The following is a 24,200-nucleotide window of genomic DNA, read 5'->3' on the forward strand; positions in this document are numbered from 1 at the left end:
GCAGGAACGCCTGCAGCCCCCAGGTGTATGGGGCTACGCAAGCCGTTCCCAAAGAGCTTTAGAACAAGGCATAGTTTTCCCTGCTAGCTCTTTGGGCGTTGGACCAATCTCTAGACATATGGCCATTTTTGTGGCTGGAGCGACGCCAAGTGGGAAAGGGCGGTTTTGAGGCTGAAGGCAGCAGGAAAACCTGCAGCCCCCAGGTGTGTGGGGCTACGCAAGCGGTTCCCAAAGAGTTTTAGAACAAGGCATAGTTTTCCCTGCTGGCTCTTTGGGCGTGGGACCAGTCTCCAGACATATGGCCATTTTTGTGCCTGGCACGGCGACAAGTGGGGAAGGGTGGTTTTGAGGCCGAAGGCAGCAGGAAAGCCTGCAGCCCCCATGTGTGTGTGGCTACGCAAGCGGTTCCCAAAGAGCTATAGAACAAGGCATAGTTTTCCCTGCTGGCTCTTTGGGCGTTGGACCAGTCTCCAGCCATATGGCCACTTTTGTGTCTGGCGTGGCGCCATTTGGGAAAGGGTGGTTTTGAGGCTGAAGGCAGCAGGAAAGCCTGCAGCACCCAGGTGTGTGGGGCTACGCAAGCGGTTCCCAAAGAGCTTTAGAACAAGGCATAGTTTTTCCTGCTGGCTCTTTGGGTGTGGGTCCCATATCCATACCTATGGCCACTTTTGTGTCTGGCGTGGCGCCAAGTGGGAAAGGGTGTTTTTGAGGCTGAAGGCAGCAGGAAAGCCTGCAGCCCCCAGGTGTGTGGGGCTACGCAAGCGGTTCCCAAAGAGCTTTAGAACAAGGCCTAGTTTTCCCTGCTGGCTCTTTGGGCGTTGGACTCATCTCCAGACACATGGCCATTTTGGGGCTTGGCGCGGTGCCAAGTGGGAAAGGGTGGATTTGAGGCTGAAAGTGCCAAAAAAGCCTGCAGCCCGAAGGTGTGTAGGGCTACGCAAGCCGTTCCCAAAGAGCTATAGAACAAGGCCTAGTTTTCCCTGATGGCTCTTTGGGCGTGGGACCAGTCTCCAGCCATATGGCCTTTTTTGTGCCTGGCGTGGCACCAAGTGGGGAAGGGTGGTTTTGAGGCTGAAGGCAGCAGGAAAGCCTGCAGCCCGCAGGTCTGTGGGGCTACGCAAGCGGTTCCCAAAGAGCTTTAGAACAAGGCATAGTTTTCCCTGCTGGCTCTTTGGGTGTTGGACCAATCTCTAGACATATGGCCACTTTTGTGTCTGGCGCAGCGCCAAGTGGGAAAGGGTGGTTTTGAGGCTGAAGGCAGCAGGAAAGCCTGCAGCCCCCAGGTGTGTGGGGCTACGCAAGCCGTTCCCAAAGAGCTTTAGAACAAGGCATAGTTTTCCCTGCTGGCTCTTTGGGCGTTGGACTCATCTCCAGACATATGGCCATTTTGGGGCTTGGCGCGGCGCCAAGTGGGGAAGGGTGGTTTTGAGGCTGAAGGCAGCAGGAAAGCCTGCAGCCCGCAGGTGCGTGGGGCTATGCAAGCGGTTCCCAAAGAGCTTTAGAACAAGGCCTAGTTTTCCCTGCTGGCTCTTTGGGCGTGGGACCAAGCTCCAGCCATATGGGCATTTTTGTGCCTGGCGCGGCGCCAAGCGGGAAAGGGTGGTTTTCAGGCTGAAACTGCCGAAAAATCCTGCAGCCCCCAGGTGTGTGCGGCTACGCAAGCGGTTCCCAAAGAGTTTTAGAACAAGGCCTAGTTTTCCCTGCTGGCTCTTTGGGCGTGGGACCAGTCTCCAGACATATGGCCATTTTTGTGCCTGGCGCGGCGACAAGTCGGGAAGGGTGTTTTTGAGCCTGAAGGCAGCAGGAAAGCCTGCAGCCCCCAGGTGTGTGGGGCTATGCAAGCGGTTCCCAAAGAGCTTTAGAACGAGGCATAGTTTTCCCAGCTAGCTCTTTGGGCGTGGGACCAGTCTCCAGACATATGGCCATTTTTGTGCCTGGCACGGCGCCAAGTGGGAAAGGGTGGTTTTGAGGCTGAAGGCAGCAGGAAAGCCTGCAGCCCCCAGGTCTGTGGGGCTACGCAAGCGGTTCCCAAAGAGCTTTAGAACAAGGCATAGTTTTCCCTGCTGGCTCTTTGGGTGTGGGACCAGTCTCCAGCCATATGGCCATTTTTGTGCCTGGCGCGGCGCCAAGTGGGAAAGGGTGGTTTTGAGGCTGAAGGCAGCAGGAAAGCCTGCAGCCCCCAGGTCTGTGGGGCTACGCAAGCGGTTCCCAAAGAGCTTTAGAACAAGGCATAGTTTTCCCTGCTGTCTCTTTGGGTGTGGGACCAGTCTCCAGACATATGGCCATTTTTGTGCCTGGCGCGGCGACAAGTCGGAAAGGGTGGTTTTGAGGCTGAAGGCAGCAGGAAAGCCTGCAGCCCCCAGGTCCGTGGGGCTACGCAAGCTGTTCCCAAAGAGCTTTAGAACAAGGCATAGTTTTCCCTGCTGGCTCTTTGGGCGTGGGACCAGTCTCCAGCCATATGGCCATTTTTGTGCCTGGCGCGGTGCCAAGTGGGAAAGGGTGGTTTTGAGGCTGAAGGCAGCAGGAAAGCCTGCAGCCCCCAGGTGTGTGGGGCTATGCAAGCCGTTCCCAAAGAGCTTTAGAACAAGGCCTAGTTTTCCCTGCTGGCTCTTTGGGCGTGGAACCCATCAACAGACATATGGCCATTTTTGTGCCTGGTGCGGCCAGAAGTGGGAATAGGTGGTTTTGAGGCTGAAAGTGCCAAAAAAGCCTGCAGCCCCCAGGTGTGTGGGGTTACGCAAGCGGTTCCCAAAGAGCTTTAGAACAAGGCCTAGTTTTCCCTGCTGGCTCTTTGGGCGTGGGACCAATCTCCAGACATATGGCCATTTTTGTGCCTGGTGCTGCCACAAGTGGGAAAGGGTGGTTTTGAGGCTGAAGGCAGCAGGAAAGCCTGCAGCCCCCAGGTGTGTGGGGCTACGCAAGCGGTTCCCAAAGAGCTTTAGAACAAGGCATAGTTTTCCCTGCTGGCTCCTTGGGTGTAGGACCCATATCCATACCTATGGCAATTTTTGTGCCTGGCGTGGCGCCAAGTGGGAAAGGGTGGTTTTGAGGCTGAAGGCAGCAGGAAAGCCTGCAGCCCCCAGGTCTGTGGGGCTACGCAAGCCGTTCCCAAAGAGCTTTAGAACAAGGCCTAGTTTTCCCTGATGGCTCTTTGGGCGTGGGACCAATCTCCAGCCATACGGCCATTTTTGTGCCTGGCGCGGCGCCAAGTGGGACAGGGTGGTTTTGAGGCTGAAGGCAGCAGGAAAGCCTGCAGCCCCGAGGTGTGTGGGGCTATGCAAGCGGTTCCCAAAGAGCTTTAGAACAAGGCATAGTTTTCCCTGCTGGCTCTTTCGGCGTGGGACCAATCTCCAGACATATGGGCATTGTTGTGCCTGGCGCGGCGCCAAGTGGGAAAGGGTGGTTTAGAGGCTGAAGGCAGCAGGAAAGCCTGCAGCCCCCAGGTGTGTGGGGCTACGCAAGCGGTTCCCAAAGAGCTTTAGAACAAGGCCTAGTTTTCCCTGCTGGCTCTTTGGGCGTTGGACCCATCAACAGACATATGGCCATTTTTGTGCCTGGTGCGGCGCCAAGTGGGAAAGGGTGGTTTTGAGGCTGAAAGTGCCAAAAAAGCCTGCAGCCCGCAGGTGTGTAGGGCTACGCAAGCCGTTCCCAAAGAGCTATAGAACAAGGCCTAGTTTTCCCTGCTGGCTCTTTGGGTGTTGGACCCATCTCTAGACATATGGCCATTTTGGGGCTTGGCGCGGCGCCAAGTGGGGAAGGGTGGTTTTGAGGCTGAAGGCAGCAGGAAAGCCTGCAGCCCCCAGGTGTGTGGGGCTACGCAAGCGGTTCCCAAAGAGCTTTAGAACAAGGCCTAGTTTTCCCTGCTGGCTCTTTGGGCGTGGGACCAATCTTCAGACATATGGCCATTTTTGTGCCTGGCGGGCGCCAAGTGGGAAAGGGTGGTTTTCAGGCTGAAAGTGCCGAAAAAGCCTGCAGCCCCCAGGTGTGTGGGGCTACGCAAGCCGTTCCCAAAGAGCTTTAGAACAAGGCCTAGTTTTCCCTGCTGGCTCTTTGGGCGTGGGACCAGTCTCCAGCCATATGGCCATTTTTGTGCCTGGCGCGGTGCCAAGTGGGAAAGGGTGGTTTTGAGGCTGAAGGCAGCAGGAAAGCCTGCAGCCCCCAGGTGTGTGGGGCTATGCAAGCCGTTCCCAAAGAGCTTTAGAACAAGGCCTAGTTTTCCCTGCTGGCTCTTTGGGCGTGGAACCCATCAACAGACATATGGCCATTTTTGTGCCTGGTGCGGCCAGAAGTGGGAATAGGTGGTTTTGAGGCTGAAAGTGCCAAAAAAGCCTGCAGCCCCCAGGTGTGTGGGGTTACGCAAGCGGTTCCCAAAGAGCTTTAGAACAAGGCATAGTTTTCCCTGCTGGCTCCTTGGGTGTAGGACCCATATCCATACCTATGGCAATTTTTGTGCCTGGCGTGGCGCCAAGTGGGAAAGGGTGGTTTTGAGGCTGAAGGCAGCAGGAAAGCCTGCAGCCCCCAGGTCTGTGGGGCTACGCAAGCCGTTCCCAAAGAGCTTTAGAACAAGGCCTAGTTTTCCCTGATGGCTCTTTGGGCGTGGGACCAATCTCCAGCCATACGGCCATTTTTGTGCCTGGCGCGGCGCCAAGTGGGACAGGGTGGTTTTGAGGCTGAAGGCAGCAGGAAAGCCTGCAGCCCCGAGGTGTGTGGGGCTATGCAAGCGGTTCCCAAAGAGCTTTAGAACAAGGCATAGTTTTCCCTGCTGGCTCTTTCGGCGTGGGACCAATCTCCAGACATATGGGAATTGTTGTGCCTGGCGCGGCGCCAAGTGGGAAAGGGTGGTTTTGAGGCTGAAGGCAGCAGGAAAGCCTGCAGCCCCCAGGTGTGTGGGGCTACGCAAGCGGTTCCCAAAGAGCTTTAGAACAAGGCCTAGTATTCCCTGCTGGCTCTTTGGGCGTTGGACCCATCAACAGACATATGGCCATTTTTGTGCCTGGTGCGGCGCCAAGTGGGAAAGGGTGGTTTTGAGGCTGAAAGTGCCAAAAAAGCCTGCAGCCCGCAGGTGTGTAGGGCTACGCAAGCCGTTCCCAAAGAGCTATAGAACAAGGCCTAGTTTTCCCTGCTGGCTCTTTGGGTGTTGGACCCATCTCTAGACATATGGCCATTTTGGGGCTTGGCGCGGCGCCAAGTGGGGAAGGGTGGTTTTGAGGCTGAAGGCAGCAGGAAAGCCTGCAGCCCCCAGGTGTGTGGGGCTACGCAAGCGGTTCCCAAAGAGCTTTAGAACAAGGCCTAGTTTTCCCTGCTGGCTCTTTGGGCGTGGGACCAATCTTCAGACATATGGCCATTTTTGTGCCTGGCGGGCGCCAAGTGGGAAAGGGTGGTTTTCAGGCTGAAAGTGCCGAAAAAGCCTGCAGCCCCCAGGTGTGTGGGGCTACGCAAGCCGTTCCCAAAGAGCTTTAGAACAAGGCCTAGTTTTCCCTGCTGGCTCTTTGGGCGTGGGACCAGTCTCCAGCCATATGGCCATTTTTGTGCCTGGCGCGGTGCCAAGTGGGAAAGGGTGGTTTTGAGGCTGAAGGCAGCAGGAAAGCCTGCAGCCCCCAGGTGTGTGGGGCTATGCAAGCCGTTCCCAAAGAGCTTTAGAACAAGGCCTAGTTTTCCCTGCTGGCTCTTTGGGCGTGGGACCCATCAACAGACATATGGCCATTTTTGTGCCTGGTGCGGCCAGAAGTGGGAATAGGTGGTTTTGAGGCTGAAAGTGCCAAAAAAGCCTGCAGCCCCCAGGTGTGTGGGGTTATGCAAGCGGTTCCCAAAGAGCTTTAGAACAAGGCCTAGTTTTCCCTGCTGGCTCTTTGAGCGTGGGACCAATCTCCAGACATATGGCCATTTTTGTGCCTGGCGCGGTGACAAGTGGGAAAGGGTGGTTTTGAGGCTGAAGGCAGCAGGAAAGCCTGCAGCCCCCAGGTGTGTGGGGCTACGCAAGCGGTTCCCAAAGAGCTTTCGAACAAGGCCTAGTATTCCCTGCTGGCTCTTTGGGCGTGGGACCCATTAACAGACATATGGCCATTTTTGTGCCTGGTGCGGCCACAAGTGGGAAAGGGTGGTTTTGAGGCTGAAGGCAGCAGGAAAGCCTGCAGCCCCCAGATGTGTGGGGCTACGCAAGCGGTTCCCAAAGAGCTTTAGAACAAGGCATAGTTTTCCCTGCTGGCTCCTTGGGTGTAGGACCCATATCCATACCTATGGCAATTTTTGTGCCTGGCGCGGCGCCAAGTGGGAAAGGGTGGTTTTGAGGCTGAAGGCAGCAGGAAAGCCTGCAGCCCCCAGGTGTGTGGGGCTACGCAAGCCGTTCCCAAAGAGCTTTAGAACAAGGCCTAGTTTTCCCTGCTGGGTCTTTAGGCGTGGGACCAATCTCCAGCCATATGGCCATTTTTGTGCCTGGCGCGGCGCCAAGTGGGACAGGGTGGTTTTGAGGCTGAAGGCAGCAGGAAAGCCTGCAGCCCCGAGGTGTGTGGGGCTACGCAAGCGGTTCCCAAAGAGCTTTAGAACAAGGCATAGTTTTCCCTGCTGGCTCTTTGGGCGTGGGACCAATCTCCAGACATATGGCCATTTTTGTGCCTGGCGCGGCGCCAAGTGGGAAAGGGTGGTTTTGAGGCTGAAGGCAGCAGGAAAGCCTGCAGCCCCCAGGTGTGTGGGGCTACGCAAGCGTTTCCCAAAGAGCTTTAGAACAAGGCCTAGTTTTCCCTGCTGGCTCTTTCGGCGTGGGACCAATCTCTAGACATATGGCCATTTTTGTGCCTGGCGCGGCGCCAAGTGGGACAGGGCGGTTTTGAGGCTGAAGGCAGCAGGAAAGCCTGCAGCCCCCAGGTGTGTGGGGCTACGCAAGCGGTTCCCAAAGAGTTTTAGAACAAGGCATAGTTTTCCCTGGTGGCTCTTTGGGCCTGGGACCAATCTTCAGACATATGGGCATTTTTGTGCCTGGCGCGGCGCCAAGTGGGAAAGGGTGGTTTTCAGGCTTAAAGTGCCGAAAAAGCCTGCAGCCCCCAGGGTGTGTGGGGCTACGCAAGCCGTTCCCAAAGAGCTTTAGAACAAGGCCTAGTTTTCCCTGCTGGCTTTTTGGGCGTGGGACCCATCAACAGACATATGGCCATTTTTGTGCCTGGTGCGGCCAGAAGTGGGAATAGGTGGTTTTGAGGCTGAAAGTGCCAAAAAAGCCTGCAGCCCGCAGGTGTGTGGGGTTACGCAAGCGGTTCCCAAAGAGCTTTAGAACAAGGCCTAGTTTTCCCTGCTGGCTCTTTGGGCGTGGGACCAATCTCCAGACATATGGCCATTTTTGTGCCTGGTGCTGCCACAAGTGGGAAAGGGTGGTTTTGAGGCTGAAGGCAGCAGGAAAGCCTGCAGCCCCCAGGTGTGTGGGGCTACGCAAGCGGTTCCCAAAGAGCTTTAGAACAAGGCATAGTTTTCCCTGCTGGCTCCTTGGGTGTAGGACCCATATCCATACCTATGGCAATTTTTGTGCCTGGCGTGGCGCCAAGTGGGAAAGGGTCGTTTTGAGGCTGAAGGCAGCAGGAAAGCCTGCAGCCCCCAGGTCTGTGGGGCTACGCAAGCCGTTCCCAAAGAGCTTTAGAACAAGGCCTAGTTTTCCCTGCTGGCTCTTTGGGCGTGGGACCAATCTCCAGCCATATGGGCATTGTTGTGCCTGGCGCGGCGCCAAGTGGGACAGGGTGGTTTTGAGGCTGAAGGCAGCAGGAAAGCCTGCAGCCCCCAGATGTGTGGGGCTACGCAAGCGGTTCCCAAAGAGCTTTAGAACAAGGCATAGTTTTCCCTGCTGGCTCCTTGGGTGTAGGACCCATATCCATACCTATGGCAATTTTTGTGCCTGGCGCGGCGCCAAGTGGGACAGGGTGGTTTTGAGGCTGAAGGCAGCAGGAAAGCCTGCAGCCCCGAGGTGTGTGGGGCTACGCAAGCGGTTCCCAAAGAGCTTTAGAACAAGGCATAGTTTTCCCTGCTGGCTCTTTCGGCGTGGGACCAGTCTCCAGACATATGGGCATTGTTGTGCCTGGCGCGGCGCCAAGTGGGGAAGGGTGGTTTTGAGGCTGAAGGCAGCAGGAAAGCCTGCAGCCCCCAGGTGTGTGGGGCTACGCAAGCGTTTCCCAAAGAGCTTTAGAACAAGGCCTAGTTTTCCCTGCTGGCTCTTTGGGCGTGGGACCAATCTCCAGACATATGGCCATTTTTGTGCCTGGCGCGGCGCCAAGTGGGACAGGGCGGTTTTGAGGCTGAAGGCAGCAGGAAAGCCTGCAGCCCCCAGGTCCGTGGGGCTATGCAAGATGTTCCCAAAGAGCTTTAGAACAAGGTCTAGTTTTCCCTGCTGGCTCTTTGGGCGTGGGACCAGTCTCCAGCCATATGGCCATTTTTGTGCCTGGCGCGGCGACAAGTGGGGAAGGGTGTTTTTGAGGCTGAAGGCAGCAGGAAAGCCTGCAGCCCCCAGATGTGTGGGGCTACGCAAGCGGTTCCCAAAGAGCTTTAGAACAAGGCCTAGTTTTCCCTGCTGGCTCTTTGGGCCTGGGACCAGTCTCCAGACATATGGGCATTTTTGTGCCTGGCGCGGCCACAAGTGGGAAAGGGTGGTTTTTAGTCTGAAAGTAACGAAAAAGCCTGCAGCCCCCAGGTCTGTGGGGCTACGCAAGCGGTTCCCAAAGAGCTTTAGAACAAGGCATATTTTTCCCTGCTGGCTCTTTGGGCGTGGGACCAGTCTCCAGACATATGGCCATTTTGGGGCTTGGCGCGGCGCCAAGTGGGGAAGGGTGGTTTTGAGGCTGAAGGCAGCAGGAAAGCCTGCAGCCCCCAGGTGTGTGGGGCTATGCAAGCGGTTCCCAAAGACCTTTAGAACAAGGCCTAATTTTCCCTGCTGGCTCTTTGGGCGTGGGACCAATCTCCAGCCATATGGCCATTTTTGTGCCTGGCGCGGTGCCAAGTGGGAAACGGGGGTTTTGAGGCTGAAGGCAGCAGGAAAGCCTGCAGCCCCCAGGTGTGTGGGGCTACGCAAGTGGTTCCCAAAGAGCTTTAGAACAAAGCATAGTTTTCCCTGCTGGCTCCTTGGGCGTGGGACCAAGCTCCAGACATATGGCCATTTTTGTGCCTGGCGCGGCGCCAAGTGGGAAAGGGTGGTTTTGAGGCTGAAGGCAGCAGGAAAGCCTGCAGCCCCCAGGTCCGTGGGGCTATGCAAGATGTTCCCAAAGAGCTTTAGAACAAGGTCTAGTTTTCCCTGCTGGCTCTTTGGGCGTGGGACCAGTCTCCAGCCATATGGCCATTTTTGTGCCTGGCGCGGCGCCAAGTGGGACAGGGCGGTTTTGAGGCTGAAGGCAGCAGGAAAGCCTGCAGCCCCCAGGTGTGTGGGGCTACGCAAGCGGTTCCCAAAGAGTTTTAGAACAAGGCATAGTTTTCCCTGGTGGCTCTTTGGGCCTGGGACCAATCTTCAGACATATGGGCATTTTTGTGCCTGGCGCGGCGCCAAGTGGGAAAGGGTGGTTTTCAGGCTTAAAGTGCCGAAAAAGCCTGCAGCCCCCAGGGTGTGTGGGGCTACGCAAGCCGTTCCCAAAGAGCTTTAGAACAAGGCCTAGTTTTCCCTGCTGGCTCTTTGGGCGTGGGACCCATCAACAGACATATGGCCATTTTTGTGCCTGGTGCGGCCAGAAGTGGGAATAGGTGGTTTTGAGGCTGAAAGTGCCAAAAAAGCCTGCAGCCCGCAGGTGTGTGGGGTTACGCAAGCGGTTCCCAAAGAGCTTTAGAACAAGGCCTAGTTTTCCCTGCTGGCTCTTTGGGCGTGGGACCAATCTCCAGACATATGGCCATTTTTGTGCCTGGTGCTGCCACAAGTGGGAAAGGGTGGTTTTGAGGCTGAAGGCAGCAGGAAAGCCTGCAGCCCCCAGGTGTGTGGGGCTACGCAAGCGGTTCCCAAAGAGCTTTAGAACAAGGCATAGTTTTCCCTGCTGGCTCCTTGGGTGTAGGACCCATATCCATACCTATGGCAATTTTTGTGCCTGGCGTGGCGCCAAGTGGGAAAGGGTGGTTTTGAGGCTGAAGGCAGCAGGAAAGCCTGCAGCCCCCAGGTCTGTGGGGCTACGCAAGCCGTTCCCAAAGAGCTTTAGAACAAGGCCTAGTTTTCCCTGCTGGCTCTTTGGGCGTGGGACCAATCTCCAGCCATATGGGCATTGTTGTGCCTGGCGCGGCGCCAAGTGGGACAGGGTGGTTTTGAGGCTGAAGGCAGCAGGAAAGCCTGCAGCCCCGAGGTGTGTGGGGCTACGCAAGCGGTTCCCAAAGAGCTTTAGAACAAGGCATAGTTTTCCCTGCTGGCTCCTTGGGTGTAGGACCCATATCCATACCTATGGCAATTTTTGTGCCTGGCGTGGCGCCAAGTGGGAAAGGGTGGTTTTGAGGCTGAAGGCAGCAGGAAAGCCTGCAGCCCCCAGGTGTGTGGGGCTACGCAAGCGGTTCCCAAAGAGCTTTAGAACAAGGCCTAGTTTTCCCTGCTGGCTTTTTGGGCGTGGGACCAATCTCCAGCCATATGGCCATTTTTGTGCCTGGCGCGGCGCCAAGTGGGACAGGGTGGTTTTGAGGCTGAAGGCAGCAGGAAAGCCTGCAGCTCCGAGGTGTGTGGGGCTACGCAAGCGGTTCCCAAAGAGCTTTAGAACAAGGCATAGTTTTCCCTGCTGGCTCTTTCGGCGTGGGACCAATCTCCAGACATATGGGCATTGTTGTGCCTAGCGCGGCGCCAAGTGGGAAAGGGTGGTTTTGAGGCTGAAGGCAGCAGGAAAGCCTGCAGCCCCCAGGTGTGTGGGGCTACGCAAGCGGTTCCCAAAGAGCTTTCGAACAAGGCCTAGTATTCCCTGCTGGCTCTTTGGGCGTGGGACCCATTAACAGACATATGGCCATTTTTGTGCCTGGTGCGGCCACAAGTGGGAAAGGGTGGTTTTGAGGCTGAAGGCAGCAGGAAAGCCTGCAGGCCCCAGATGTGTGGGGCTACGCAAGATGTTCCCAAAGAGCTTTAGAACAAGGCATAGTTTTCCCTGCTGGCTCCTTGGGTGTAGGACCCATATCCATACCTATGGCAATTTTTGTGCCTGGCGTGGCGCCAAGTGGGAAAGGGTGGTTTTGAGGCTGAAGGCAGCAGGAAAGCCTGCAGCCCCCAGGTCAGTGGGGCTACGCAAGCCGTTCCCAAAGAGCTTTAGAACAAGGCCTAGTTTTCCCTGCTGGCTCTTTGGGCGTGGGACCAATCTCCAGCCATATGGCCATTTTTGTGCCTGGCGCGGCGCCAAGTGGGACAGGGTGGTTTTGAGGCTGAAGGCAGCAGGAAAGCCTGCAGCCCCGAGGTGTGTGGGGCTACGCAAGCGGTTCCCAAAGAGCTTTAGAACAAGGCATAGTTTTCCCTGCTGGCTCTTTCGGCGTGGGACCAGTCTCCAGACATATGGGCATTGTTGTGCCTGGCGCGGCGCCAAGTGGGGAAGGGTGGTTTTGAGGCTGAAGGCAGCAGGAAAGCCTGCAGCCCCCAGGTGTGTGGGGCTACGCAAGCGTTTCCCAAAGAGCTTTAGAACAAGGCCTAGTTTTCCCTGCTGGCTCTTTGGGCGTGGGACCAATCTCCAGACATATGGCCATTTTTGTGCCTGGCGCGGCGCCAAGTGGGACAGGGCGGTTTTGAGGCTGAAGGCAGCAGGAAAGCCTGCAGCCCCCAGGTCCGTGGGGCTATGCAAGATGTTCCCAAAGAGCTTTAGAACAAGGTCTAGTTTTCCCTGCTGGCTCTTTGGGCGTGGGACCAGTCTCCAGCCATATGGCCATTTTTGTGCCTGGCGCGGCGACAAGTGGGGAAGGGTGTTTTTGAGGCTGAAGGCAGCAGGAAAGCCTGCAGCCCCCAGGTGTGTGGGGCTACGCAAGCGGTTCCCAAAGAGCTTTAGAACAAGGCCTAGTTTTCCCTGCTGGCTCTTTGGGCCTGGGACCAGTCTCCAGACATATGGGCATTTTTGTGCCTGGCGCGGCCACAAGTGGGAAAGGGTGGTTTTTAGTCTGAAAGTAACGAAAAAGCCTGCAGCCCCCAGGTCTGTGGGGCTACGCAAGCGGTTCCCAAAGAGCTTTAGAACAAGGCCTAGTTTTCCCTCCTGGCTCTTTGGGCGTGGGACCAGTCTCCAGCCATATGGCCATTTTTGTGCCTGGCGCGGCGCCAAGTGGGAAAGGGTGTTTTTGAGGCTGAAGGCAGCAGGAAAGCCTGCAGCCCCCAGGTGTGTGGGGCTACGCAAGCCGTTCCCAAAGAGCTTTAGAACAAGGCATAGTTTTCCCTGCTGGCTCTTTGGGTGTGGGACCCATATCCATACCTATGGCCATTTTTGTGCCTGGCGTGGCGCCAAGTGGGAAAGGGTGGTTTTGAGGCTGAAGGCAGCAGGAAAGCCTGCAGCCCCCAGGTTTGTGGGGCTACGCAAGCCGTTCCCAAAGAGCTTTAGAACAAGGCCTAGTTTTCCCTGCTGGCTCTTTGGGCGTTGGACCCATCTCCAGACATATGGCCATTTTGGGGCTTGGCGCGGCGACAAGTGGGGCAGGGTGGTTTTGAGGCTGAAGGCAGCAGGAAAGCCTGCAGCCCCCAGGTGTATGGGGCTACGCAAGCCGTTCCCAAAGAGCTTTAGAACAAGGCATATTTTTCCCTGCTGGCTCTTTGGGCGTGGGACCAGTCTCCAGACATATGGCCATTTTGGGGCTTGGCGCGGCGCCAAGTGGGGAAGGGTGGTTTTGAGGCTGAAGGCAGCAGGAAAGCCTGCAGCCCCCAGGTGTGTGGGGCTATGCAAGCGGTTCCCAAAGACCTTTAGAACAAGGCCTAATTTTCCCTGCTGGCTCTTTGGGCGTGGGACCAATCTCCAGCCATATGGCCATTTTTGTGCCTGGCGCGGCGCCAAGTGGGAAACGGGGGTTTTGAGGCTGAAGGCAGCAGGAAAGCCTGCAGCCCCCAGGTGTGTGGGGCTACGCAAGTGGTTCCCAAAGAGCTTTAGAACAAAGCATAGTTTTCCCTGCTGGCTCCTTGGGCGTGGGACCAAGCTCCAGACATATGGCCATTTTTGTGCCTGGCGCGGCGCCAAGTGGGAAAGGGTGGTTTTGAGGCTGAAGGCAGCAGGAAAGCCTGCAGCCCCCAGGTCCGTGGGGCTATGCAAGATGTTCCCAAAGAGCTTTAGAACAAGGTCTAGTTTTCCCTGCTGGCTCTTTGGGCGTGGGACCAGTCTCCAGCCATATGGCCATTTTTGTGCCTGGCGCGGCGACAAGTGGGGAAGGGTGTTTTTGAGGCTGAAGGCAGCAGGAAAGCCTGCAGCCCCCAGGTGTGTGGGGCTACGCAAGCGGTTCCCAAAGAGCTTTAGAACAAGGCCTAGTTTTCCCTGCTGGCTCTTTGGGCCTGGGACCAGTCTCCAGACATATGGCCATTTTTGTGCCTGGCGCGGCGCCAAGTGGGAAAGGGTGTTTTTGAGGCTGAAGGCAGCAGGAAAGCCTGCAGCCCCCAGGTGTGTGGGGCTACGCAAGCCGTTCCCAAAGAGCTTTAGAACAAAGCATAGTTTTCCCTGCTGGCTCCTTGGGCGTGGGACCAAGCTCCAGACATATGGCCATTTTTGTGCCTGGCGTGGCGCCAAGTGGGAAAGGGTGGTTTTGAGGCTGAAGGCAGCAGGAAAGCCTGCAGCCCCCAGGTGTGTGGGGCTACGCAAGCGGTTCCCAAAGAGCTTTAGAACAAGGCCTAGTATTCCCTGCTGGCTCTTTGGTCGTGGGACCCATCAACAGACATATGGCCATTTTTGTGCCTGGTGCGGCCACAAGTGGGAAAGGGTGGTTTTGAGGCTGAAAGTGCCAAAAAAGCCTGCAGCCCGCAGGTGTGTAGGGCTACGCAAGCGGTTCCCAAAGAGCTTTAGAACAAGGCCTAGTTTTCCCTGCTGGCTCTTTGGGCGTGGGACCAGTCTCCAGCCATACGGCCATTTTTGTGCCTGGCGCGGCGCCAAGTGGGAAAGGGTGGTTTTGAGGCTGAAGGCAGCAGGAAAGCCTGCAGCCCCCAGGTGTGTGGGGCTACGCAAGCGGTTCCCAAAGAGCTTTAGAACAAGGCATAGTTTTCCCTGCTGGCTCTTTGGGCGTGGGACCAGTCCCCATACATATGGGCATTTTTGTGCCTGGCGCGGCGCCAAGTGGGAAAGGGTGGTTTTGAGGCTGAAGGCAGCAGGAAAGCCTGCAGCCCCCATGTGTGTGGGGCTACGCAAGCGGTTCCCAAAGAGCTTTAGAACAAGGCATAGTTTTCCCTGCTGGCTCTTTGGGCGTGGGACCAGTCTCCAGCCATATGGCCATTTTTGTGCCTGGCGTGGCGCCAAGTGGGAAAGGGTGGTTTTGAGGCTGAAGGCAGCAGGAAAGCCTAGAGCCCCCAGGTGTATGGGGCTACGCAAGCGGTTCCCAAAGAGCTTTAGAACAAGGCATAGTTTTCCCTGCTGGCTCTTTGGGCGTTGGACCAATCTCTAGACATATGGCCATTTTTGTGCCTGGAGCGACGCCAAGTCGGACAGGGCGGTTTTGAGGCTGAAGGCAGCAGGAAAACCTGCAGCCCCCAGGTGTGTGGGGCTACGCAAGCGGTTCCCCAAGAATTTTAGAACAAGGCATAGTTTTCCCTGGTGGCTCTTTGGGCGTGGGACCAGTCCCCAGACATATGGGCATTTTTGTGCCTGGCGCGGCGCCAAGTGGGGAAGGGTGGTTTTCAGGCTGAAAGTGCCGAAAAAGCCTGCAGCCCCCAGGTGTGTGGGGCTACGCAAGTAATTCCCAAAGAGCTTTAGAACAAGGCCTAGTTTTCCCTGCTGGCTCTTTGGGCGTGGGACCAGTCTCCAGCCATATGGCCATTATTGTGCCTGGCGCGGCGCCAAGTGGGAAAGGGTGGTTTTGAGGCTGAAGGCAGCAGGAAAGCCTGCAGCCCCCAGGTGTGTGGGGCTACGCAAGCGGTTCCCAAAGAGCTTTAGAACAAGGCCTAGTATTCCCTGCTGGCTCTTTGGTCGTGGGACCCATCAACAGACATATGGCCATTTTTGTGCCTGGTGCGGCGCCAAGTGGGAAAGGGTGGTTTTGAGGCTGAAAGTGCCAAAAAAGCCTGCAGCCCGCATGTGTGTAGGGCTACGCAAGCGGTTCCCAAAGAGCTTTAGAACAAGGCATAGTTTTCCCTGCTGGCTGTTTGGGCGTGGGACCAGTCTCCAGCCATATGGCCATTTTTGTGCCTGGCGCGGCGCCAAGAGGGAAAGGGTGGTTTTGAGGCTGAAGGCAGCAGGAAAGCCCCCAGGTCTGTGGGGCTACGCAAGCGGTTCCCAAAGAGCTTTCGAACAAGGCATAGTTTTCCCTGCTGGCTTTTTCGGCGTTGGACCAATCTCTAGACATATGGCCATTTTTGTGCCTGGAGCGACGCCAAGTGGGACAGGGCGGTTTTGAGGCTGAAGGCAGCAGGAAAGCCTGCAGCCCCCAGGTGTGTGGGGCTACGCAAGCGGTTTCCAAAGAGTTTTAGAACAAGGCCTAGCTTTCCCTGCTGGCTCTTTGGGCGTTGGACTCATCTCCAGACATATGGCCATTTTGGGGCTTAGCGCGGCCCCAAGTGGGGAAGTGTGGTTTTGAGGCTGAAGGCAGCAGGAAAGCCTGCAGCCCGCAGGTGCGTGGGGCTATGCAAGCGGTTCCCAAAGAGCTTTAGAACAAGGCCTAGTTTTCCCTGCTGGCTCTTTGGGCGTGGGACCAGTCTCCAGCCATATGGCCATTTTTGTGTCTGGCGCGGCGACAAGTCGGGAAGGGTGGTTTTGAGGCTGAAGGCAGCAGGAAAGCCTGCAGCCCCCAGGTGTGTGGGGCTATGCAAGCGTGTCCCAAAGAGCTTTAGAACAAGGCATAGTTTTCCCTGCTGGCTCTTTCGGCGTTGGACCAATCTCTAGACATATGGCCATTTTTGTGCCTGGAGTGACGCCAAGTGGGACAGGGCGGTTTTGAGGCTGAAGGCAGCAGGAAAGCCTGCAGCCCCCAGGGTGTGTGGGGCTACCCAAGCGGTTCCCAAAGAGTTTTAGAACAAGGCCTAGTTTTCCCTGCTGGCTCTTTGGGCGTGGGACCAATCTCCAGCCATATGGCCATTTTTGTGCCTGGCGCGGCGTCAAGTGGGAAAGGGTGGTTTTGAGGCTGAAGGCAGCAGGAAAGCCTGCAGCCCCCAGGTGTATGGGGCTACGCAAGCGTTTCCCAAAGAGCTTTAGAACAAGGCATAGTTTTCCCTGCTGGCTCTTTGGGCCTGGGACCAGTCTCCAGACATATGGGCATTTTTGTGTCTGGCGCGGCGCCCAGTGGGAAAGGGTGGTTTTGAGGCTGAAAGTGCCGAAAAAGCCTGCAGCCCCCAGGTGTGTGGGGCTACGCAAGCGTGTCCCAAAGAGCTTTAGAACAAGGCCTAGTTTTCCCTGCTGGCCCTTTGGGCGTTGGACCAATCTCTAGACATATGGCCATTTTTGTGGCTGGAGCGACGCCAAGTGGGACAGGGCAGTTTTGAGGCTGAAGGCAGCAGGAAAACCTGCAGCCCCCAGGTGTGTGGGGCTACGCAAGCGGTTCCCAAAGAGCTTTAGAACAAGGCATAGTTTTCCCTGCTGGCTCTTTGCGAGTTGGTCCAATCTCCAGCCATATGGCCATTTTTGTGCCTGGCTCGGCGTCAGGTGGGACAGGGCGGTTTTGAGGCTGAAGGCAGCAGGAAAGCCTGCAGCCCCCAGGTGTGTGGGGCTACGCAAGCGGTTCCCAAAGAGCTTTAGAACAAGGCCTAGTTTTCCCTGCTGGCTCTTTGGGCGTGGGACCAGTCCCCATACATATAGGCATTTTTGTGCCTGGCGCGGCCACAAGTGGGAAAGGGTGGTTTTCAGGCTGAAACTGCCAAAAAAGCCTGCAGCCCGCAGGTGTGTAGGGCTACGCAAGCGGTTCCCAAAGAGCTTTAGAACAAGGCCTAGTTTTCCCTGCTGGCTCTTTGGGCGTGGGACCAGTCTCCAGCCATATGGCCATTTTTGTGCCTGGCACGGCGCCAAGTGGGAAAGGGTGGTTTTGAGGCTGAAGGCAGCAGGAAAGCCTGCAGCCCCCAGGTGTGTGGGGCTACGCAAGCGGTTCCCAAAGAGTTTTAGAACAAGGCATAGTTTTCCCTGGTGGCTCTTTGGGCCTGGGACCAATCTTCAGACATATGGGCATTTTTGTGCCTGGCGCGGCGCCAAGTGGGAAAGGGTGGTTTTCAGGCTTAAAGTGCCGAAAAAGCCTGCAGCCCCCAGGGTGTGTGGGGCTACGCAAGCCGTTCACAAAGAGCTTTAGAACAAGGCCTAGTTTTCCCTGCTGGCTCTTTGGGCGTGGGACCCATCAACAGACATATGGCCATTTTTGTGCCTGGTGCGGCCACAAGTGGGAAAGGGTGGTTTTGAGGCTGAAAGTGCCAAAAAAGCCTGCAGCCCGCAGGTGTGTAGGGCTACGCAAGCGGTTCCCAAAGAGCTTTAGAACAAGGCCTAGTTTTCCCTGCTGGCTCTTTGGGCGTGGGACCAGTCTCCAGCCATATGGCCATTTTTGTGCCTGGCGCGGCGCCAAGTGGGAAAGGGTGGTTTTGAGGCTGAAGGCAGCAGGAAAGCCTGCAGCCCCCAGGTCTGTGGGGCTACGCAAGCGGTTCCCAAAGAGCTTTAGAACAAGGCATAGTTTTCCCTGCTGGCTCTTTGGGCGTGGGACCAGTCCCCATACATATGGGCATTTTTGTGCCTGGCGCGGCGCCAAGTGGGAAAGGGTGGTTTTGAGGCTGAAGGCAGCAGGAGAGCCTCCAGCCCCCAGGTGTGTGGGGCTACGCAAGCGGTTCCCAAAGAGCTTTAGAACAAGGCATAGTTTTCCCTGCTGGCTCTTTGGGCGTGGGACCAGTCTCCAGCCATATGGCCATTTTTGTGCCTGGCGTGGCGCCAAGTGGGAAAGGGTCGTTTTGAGGCTGAAGGCAGCAGGAAAGCCTAGAGCCCCCAGGTGTATGGGGCTACGCAAGCGGTTCCCAAAGAGCTTTAGAACAAGGCATAGTTTTCCCTGCTGGCTCTTTGGGCGTTGGACCAATCTCTAGACATATGGCCATTTTTGTCCCTGGAGCGACGCCAAGTCGGACAGGGCGGTTTTGAGGCTGAAGGCAGCAGGAAAACCTGCAGCCCCCAGGTGTGTGGGGCTACGCAAGCGGTTCCCAAAGAATTTTAGAACAAGGCATAGTTTTCCCTGGTGGCTCTTTGGGCGTGGGACCAGTCCCCAGACATATGGGCATTTTTGTGCCTGGCGCGGCGCCAAGTGGGGAAGGGTGGTTTTCAGGCTGAAAGTGCCGAAAAAGCCTGCAGCCCCCAGGTGTGTGGGGCTACGCAAGTAATTCCCAAAGAGCTTTAGAACAAGGCCTAGTTTTCCCTGCTGGCTCTTTGGGCGTGGGACCAGTCTCCAGCCATATGGCCATTATTGTGCCTGGCGCGGCGCCAAGTGGGAAAGGGTGGTTTTGAGGCTGAAGGCAGCAGGAAAGCCTGCAGCCCCCAGGTGTGTGGGGCTACGCAAGCGCTTCCCAAAGAGCTTTAGAACAAGGCCTAGTATTCCCTGATGGCTCTTTGGGCGTGGGACCCATCAACAGACATATGGCCATTTTTGTGCCTGGTGCGGCGCCAAGTGGGAAAGGGTGGTTTTGAGGCTGAAAGTGCCAAAAAAGCCTGCAGCCCGCAGGTGTGTAGGGCTACGCAAGCGGTTCCCAAAGAGCTTTAGAACAAGGCATAGTTTTCCCTGCTGGCTGTTTGGGCGTGGGACCAGTCTCCAGCCATATGGCCATTTTTGTGCCTGGCGCGGCGCCAAGAGGGAAAGGGTGGTTTTGAGGCTGAAGGCAGCAGGAAAGCCCCCAGGTCTGTGGGGCTACGCAAGCGGTTCCCAAAGAGCTTTCGAACAAGGCATAGTTTTCCCTGCTAGCTCTTTCGGCGTTGGACCAATCTCTAGACATATGGCCATTTTTGTGCCTGGAGCGACGCCAAGTGGGACAGGGCGGTTTTGAGGCTGAAGGCAGCAGGAAAGCCTGCAGCCCCCAGGTGTGTGGGGCTACGCAAGCGGTTCCCAAAGAGTTTTAGAACAAGGCCTAGTTTTCCCTGCTGGCTCTTTGGGCGTGGGACCAGTCTCCAGCCATATGGCCATTTTTGTGTCTGGCGCGGCGACAAGTCGGGAAGGGTGGTTTTGAGGCTGAAGGCAGCAGGAAAGCCTGCAGCCCCCAGGTGTGTGGGGCTATGCAAGCGTGTCCCAAAGAGCTTTAGAACAAGGCATAGTTTTCCCTGCTGGCTCTTTCGGCGTTGGACCAATCTCTAGACATATGGCCATTTTTGTGCCTGGAGTGACGCCAAGTGGGACAGGGCGGTTTTGAGGCTGAAGGCAGCAGGAAAGCCTGCAGGCCCCAGGTGTGTGGGGCTACCCAAGCGGTTCCCAAAGAGTTTTAGAACAAGGCCTAGTTTTCCCTGCTGGCTCTTTGGGCGTGGGACCAATCTCCAGCCATATGGCCATTTTTGTGCCTGGCGCGGCGTCAAGTGGGAAAGGGTGGTTTTGAGGCTGAAGGCAGCAGGAAAGCCTGCAGCCCCCAGGTGTATGGGGCTACGCAAGCGTTTCCCAAAGAGCTTTAGAACAAGGCATAGTTTTCCCTGCTGGCTCTTTGGGCCTGGGACCAGTCTCCAGACATATGGGCATTTTTGTGTCTGGCGTGGCGCCCAGTGGGAAAGGGTGGTTTTGAGGCTGAAAGTGCCGAAAAAGCCTGCAGCCCCCAGGTGTGTGGGGCTACGCAAGCGTGTCCCAAAGAGCTTTAGAACAAGGCATAGTTTTCCCTGCTGGCCCTTTGGGCGTTGGACCAATCTCTAGACATATGGCCATTTTTGTGGCTGGAGCGACGCCAAGTGGGACAGGGCAGTTTTGAGGCTGAAGGCAGCAGGAAAACCTGCAGCCCCCAGGTGTGTGGGGCTACGCAAGCGGTTCCCAAAGAGCTTTAGAACAAGGCATAGTTTTCCCTGCTGGCTCTTTGCGAGTGGGTCCAATCTCCAGCCATATGGCCATTTTTGTGCCTGGCTCGGCGTCAGGTGGGACAGGGCGGTTTTGAGGCTGAAGGCAGCAGGAAAGCCTGCAGCCCCCAGGTGTGTGGGGCTACGCAAGCGGTTCCCAAAGAGCTTTAGAACAAGGCATAGTTTTCCCTGCTGGCTCTTTGGGCGTGGGACCAGTCCCCATACATATGGGCATTTTTGTGCCTGGCGCGGCCACAAGTGGGAAAGGGTGGTTTTCAGGCTGAAACTGCCAAAAAAGCCTGCAGCCCGCAGGTGTGTAGGGCTACGCAAGCGGTTCCCAAAGAGCTTTAGAACAAGGCCTAGTTTTCCCTGCTGGCTCTTTGGGCGTGGGACCAGTCTCCAGCCATATGGCCATTTTTGTGCCTGGCACGGCGCCAAGTGGGAAAGGGTGGTTTTGAGGCTGAAGGCAGCAGGAAAGCCTGCAGCCCCCAGGTGTGTGGGGCTACGCAAGCGGTTCCCAAAGAGTTTTAGAACAAGGCATAGTTTTCCCTGGTGGCTCTTTGGGCCTGGGAGCAATCTTCAGACATATGGGCATTTTTGTGCCTGGCGCGGCGCCAAGTGGGAAAGGGTGGTTTTCAGGCTTAAAGTGCCGAAAAAGCCTGCAGCCCCCAGGGTGTGTGGGGCTACGCAAGCCGTTCACAAAGAGCTTTAGAACAAGGCCTAGTTTTCCCTGCTGGCTCTTTGGGCGTGGGACCCATCAACAGACATATGGCCATTTTTGTGCCTGGTGCGGCCAGAAGTGGGAATAGGTGGTTTTGAGGCTGAAAGTGCCAAAAAAGCCTGCAGCCCGCAGGTGTGTGGGGTTACGCAAGCGGTTCCCAAAGAGCTTTAGAACAAGGCCTAGTTTTCCCTGCTGGCTCTTTGGGCGTGGGACCAATCTCCAGACATATGGCCATTTTTGTGCCTGGTGCTGCCACAAGTGGGAAAGGGTGGTTTTGAGGCTGAAGGCAGCAGGAAAGCCTGCAGCCCCCAGGTGTGTGGGGCTACGCAAGCGGTTCCCAAAGAGCTTTAGAACAAGGCATAGTTTTCCCTGCTGGCTCCTTGGGTGTAGGACCCATATCCATACCTATGGCAATTTTTGTGCCTGGCGTGGCGCCAAGTGGGAAAGGGTGGTTTTGAGGCTGAAGGCAGCAGGAAAGCCTGCAGCCCCCAGGTCTGTGGGGCTACGCAAGCCGTTCCCAAAGAGCTTTAGAACAAGGCCTAGTTTTCCCTGCTGGCTCTTTGGGCGTGGGACCAATCTCCAGCCATATGGGCATTGTTGTGCCTGGCGCGGCGCCAAGTGGGACAGGGTGGTTTTGAGGCTGAAGGCAGCAGGAAAGCCTGCAGCCCCGAGGTGTGTGGGGCTACGCAAGCGGTTCCCAAAGAGCTTTAGAACAAGGCATAGTTTTCCCTGCTGGCTCTTTCGGCGTGGGACCAATCTCCAGACATATGGGCATTGTTGTGCCTGGCGCGGCGCTAAGTGGGAAAGGGTGGTTTTGAGGCTGAAGGCAGCAGGAAAGCCTGCAGCCCCCAGGTGTATGGGGCTACGCAAGCGTTTCCCAAAGAGCTTTAGAACAAGGCATAGTTTTCCCTGCTGGCTCTTTGGGCCTGGGACCAGTCTCCAGACATATGGGCATTTTTGTGTCTGGCGTGGCGCCCAGTGGGAAAGGGTGGTTTTGAGGCTGAAAGTGCCGAAAAAGCCTGCAGCCCCCAGGTGTGTGGGGCTACGCAAGCGTGTCCCAAAGAGCTTTAGAACAAGGCATAGTTTTCCCTGCTGGCCCTTTGGGCGTTGGACCAATCTCTAGACATATGGCCATTTTTGTGTCTGGTGCGACGCCAAGTGGGACAGGGCAGTTTTGAGGCTGAAGGCAGCAGGAAAACCTGCAGCCCCCAGGTGTGTGGGGCTACGCAAGCGGTTCCCAAAGAGCTTTAGAACAAGGCATAGTTTTCCCTGCTGGCTCTTTGCGAGTGGGTCCAATCTCCAGCCATATGGCCATTTTTGTGCCTGGCTCGGCGTCAGGTGGGACAGGGCGGTTTTGAGGCTGAAGGCAGCAGGAAAGCCTGCAGCCCCCAGGTGTGTGGGGCTACGCAAGCGTGTCCCAAAGAGCTTTAGAACAAGGCCTAGTTTTCCCTGCTGGCTCTTTGGGCGTGGGACCAGTCCCCATACATATGGGCATTTTTGTGCCTGGCGCGGCCACAAGTGGGAAAGGGTGGTTTTCAGGCTGAAACTGCCAAAAAAGCCTGCAGCCCGCAGGTGTGTAGGGCTACGCAAGCGGTTCCCAAAGAGCTTTAGAACAAGGCCTAGTTTTCCCTGCTGGCTCTTTGGGCGTGGGACCAGTCTCCAGCCATATGGCCATTTTTGTGCCTGGCGCGGCGCCAAGTGGGAAAGGGTGGTTTTGAGGCTGAAGGCAGCAGGAAAGCCTGCAGCCCCCAGGTGTGTGGGGCTACGCAAGCGGTTCCCAAAGAGTTTTAGAACAAGGCATAGTTTTCCCTGGTGGCTCTTTGGGCCTGGGACCAATCTTCAGACATATGGGCATTTTTGTGCCTGGCGCGGCGCCAAGTGGGAAAGGGTGGTTTTCAGGCTTAAAGTGCCGAAAAAGCCTGCAGCCCCCAGGGTGTGTGGGGCTACGCAAGCCGTTCACAAAGAGCTTTAGAACAAGGCCTAGTTTTCCCTGCTGGCTCTTTGGGCGTGGGACCCATCAACAGACATATGGCCATTTTTGTGCCTGGTGCGGCCAGAAGTGGGAATAGGTGGTTTTGAGGCTGAAAGTGCCAAAAAAGCCTGCAGCCCCCAGGTGTGTGGGGTTACACAAGCGGTTCCCAAAGAGCTTTAGAACAAGGCCTAGTTTTCCCTGCTGGCTCTTTGGGCGTGGGACCAATCTCCAGACATATGGCCATTTTTGTGCCTGGTGCTGCCACAAGTGGGAAAGGGTGGTTTTGAGGCTGAAGGCAGCAGGAAAGCCTGCAGCCCCCAGGTGTGTGGGGCTACGCAAGCGGTTCCCAAAGAGCTTTAGAACAAGGCATAGTTTTCCCTGCTGGCTCCTTGGGTGTAGGACCCATATCCATACCTATGGCAATTTTTGTGCCTGGCGTGGCGCCAAGTGGGAAAGGGTGGTTTTGAGGCTGAAGGCAGCAGGAAAGCCTGCAGCCCCCAGGTCTGTGGGGCTACGCAAGCCGTTCCCAAAGAGCTTTAGAACAAGGCCTAGTTTTCCCTGCTGGCTCTTTGGGCGTGGGACCAATCTCCAGCCATATGGGCATTGTTGTGCCTGGCGCGGCGCCAAGTGGGACAGGGTGGTTTTGAGGCTGAAGGCAGCAGGAAAGCCTGCAGCCCCGAGGTGTGTGGGGCTACGCAAGCGGTTCCCAAAGAGCTTTAGAACAAGGCATAGTTTTCCCTGCTGGCTCTTTCGGCGTGGGACCAATCTCCAGACATATGGGCATTGTTGTGCCTGGCGCGGCGCCAAGTGGGAAAGGGTGGTTTTGAGGCTGAAGGCAGCAGGAAAGCCTGCAGCCCCCAGGTCTGTTGGGCTACGCAAGAGGTTCCCAAAGAGCTTTAGAACAAGGCCTAGTATTCCCTGCTGGCTCTTTGGGCGTTGGACCCATCAACAGACATATGGCCATTTTTGTGCCTGGTGCGGCGCCAAGTGGGAAAGGGTGGTTTTGAGGCTGAAAGTGCCAAAAAAGCCTGCAGCCCGCAGGTGTGTAGGGCTACGCAAGCCGTTCCCAAAGAGCTTTAGAACAAGGCCTAGTTTTCCCTGCTGGCTCTTTGGGCGTGGGACCAGTCTCCAGCCATATGGCCATTTTTGTGCCTGGCGTGGCACCAAGTGGGAAAGGGTGGTTTTGAGGCTGAAGGCAGGAGGAAAGCCTGCAGCCCGCAGGTGTGTGGGGCTACGCAAGTGGTTCCCAAAGAGCTTTAGAACAAGGCATAGTTTTTCCTGCTGGCTGTTTGGGTGTGGGACCCATATCCATACCTATGGCCACGTTTGTGTCTGGCGTGGCGCCAAGTGGGAAAGGGTGGTTTTGAGGCTGAAGGCAGCAGGAAAGCCTGCAGCCCCCAGGTGTGTGGGGCTACGCAAGACGTTCCCAAAGAGCTTTAGAACAAGGCATAGTTTTCCCTGCTGGCTC

This window comes from Chroicocephalus ridibundus, chromosome 6 (assembly GCF_963924245.1).
Source record: "Chroicocephalus ridibundus chromosome 6, bChrRid1.1, whole genome shotgun sequence".
Lineage (NCBI taxonomy): Eukaryota > Metazoa > Chordata > Aves > Charadriiformes > Laridae > Chroicocephalus > Chroicocephalus ridibundus.